The sequence below is a fragment of the Acyrthosiphon pisum genome, chromosome A1, assembly GCF_005508785.2.
Source record: "Acyrthosiphon pisum isolate AL4f chromosome A1, pea_aphid_22Mar2018_4r6ur, whole genome shotgun sequence".
NCBI classification, from domain to species: domain Eukaryota; kingdom Metazoa; phylum Arthropoda; class Insecta; order Hemiptera; family Aphididae; genus Acyrthosiphon; species Acyrthosiphon pisum.
In genome coordinates, this window is record NC_042494.1 from 14272669 (window position 1) to 14275071 (window position 2403).

Consider the following 2403-nt stretch of genomic DNA (forward strand, 5'->3'; position numbering starts at 1 on the left):
AAAATACAAAAGTGTGAGAAAGTCGATTTCAAGTAGACTTGACGACAGATTCAAATCTGTTTTGCAGATTCTTATCGCTTCATTAGATCAATTGGTATGTTTGGCAAAAAAACGCGTCTAAAATACTATGCGCGCGTGTGTTAGACAGAAACAGAAAACCACGATACCGAATCCCCTTAATAACAACTCATAACCGTAAAAAATGTGCAGTATCATAATTTTTAATAAGTACCAGCATTTTATTATTTTGAGTCTAATAATTGTATTGTGATCTCTATATCAGGGTTTTAAAATACGAATAACTGTTTTCGGGCCTTCGTTAATAATCTATTATCACAAAGGAAGAGTACAAACACAACTATAATATACCTAACAAAAATCATATATTAAAAATTAAAATGAATACCTATAATTTGAATATAAAGTTTTTGAAATTAGTTATAAATTTTTAATTATTTTTAGATTCTGAGTGAAACGATGAATGTATTGATTTTACAATGATGTGTGTTTTTATTTTTTTTTTTAATTTTTTAATTTTTGAATGACTGTAGATATTTGAAAATTTAACTGAATGTTTATATTAGCATTTACTATATACGATAAAATTTTGAAAATAATTTAACTCTTTTTGAGCTGTGTACAGACATTGTAAGTTTTCAATTTTTTTAGTTTTTTTTTCTATAAATATCAATAAAGTTATCTATTAGGCCAAAAAGTGTAAAAAATTAATACAAGGCTCCTGATACATTGTTACAATAGCGGTTGAAAAATATTAAAAATACATAGGCACAATTATTTTTTATAAGCATTAGAAGTTGAAATTTTGACAAAATGTATTAAATTTAAAATTGAATAATTATTTTGTAGTTAAAAATTTATAAAATGTTCAACTTTTATATCTAAGAATTGAAAATTTAAAACAAGATTCCACGTAAGTAATTAATTCCGTTACCAAAAAATCTAAAAAATACATTCACACAGTTTATTTTTATAGTAATTTTAAGTTAAAATTTGAACGAAATTACATATTAAAAAACCTGGAATAACTATTTTAGTTATTTTGTTGTGATTGTATAATATTATTTGTGGGTACTTGAAACTAGTACCACGATTTGTTGTTGATGTAATTTGGAATTTAGTATAGATACCTATTATTGGTCAATTTTTTTTTAATACCATATAGATAAGTATATAAGATACCTTATACCTAGACTGACATACTGTCTCCGCTCAGAATCGTTTTTCTTATACAATGATATTATATCATTGAATTCAAATTTAATACTATCCATTATACAGTGACCCACTTGTAACCTACCGTATAGCAGAGCGACATCCACTTCCCCACCTTTTTATTAACGTTTCTAATATACTAATCGTTTTATTTTTCATTTAATCAATACTGACCACCTCTACTATATTATTATTGAATCACGTTTTATTAATTATATAGCGGCACATAATCAAATAATTTGCCGGAGTTTGGCGGAAGGTATTTTAATCTAAAAATAGTTTTAAATGTTTTAATCTTTTAAAACAATTTAAGACATTCAGATTTCACATGAGTGTTTATTCTAAACTCTCTGTTCGCTTACGTATTTATCTAACTATTTTTTCTGCATGATAGTTTTGAGAAGGGTTTTAGTATCGAATCAATATTGACCGCAGTCATACATTTCTGTCTAGGGGCTGTAGTGTATTGTATAATATGAGCATAGCATAATTTGCTTGTAAACATTATAAATTAAGATTCCGGTGTGAATATATTCATATAATTTTAATACATATTTGTTGAAATATACAATTAATATTATTTTACTATAGTTACTAGTCAGCCTTGAAACATGTGTACAATTTAGTATCTAGTTCAGTGGTTTTCAAACTTTTTTTATACATGGCACACCGTACACTTCAAAACATTTTCACGGCACACTGACATTTTTCAGTCATCAACTACCATGCGTACAAAAACTAAAAGCTGTGCTTTTCCACTTATATCTGTAGATTAGTCTACTTGCAGCGCAAACATACGAGAATCGCGTAACTTATTTAATACTTGCTGTTCAATATCTTCGGACATGTCGTTTATGCGCCTACTTATTGTATTATCAGATAAAGGAATTTTCAATATTTCTTGTTCAGCTTCTATTCCAAAAAATATTTTTACAATTTCACGGCAAGCGGGTAAAATTAACTGTTCACATATTGTATGTGGTTTCATTGTTTTAGCCACAAGCTCTGCTACTACATAGCTCGCTTCTTGAGATTTATCAGAAATTTTAACAATTGTTGTCATATTTTTACTTTGTTTATTTTGTGAATTTAATAAACGTTGAAAATATGTTATATTTTGTCGATCAAATGTGAATGTTTAGTAAACAAATGACGTTTAAGTTTACTGGG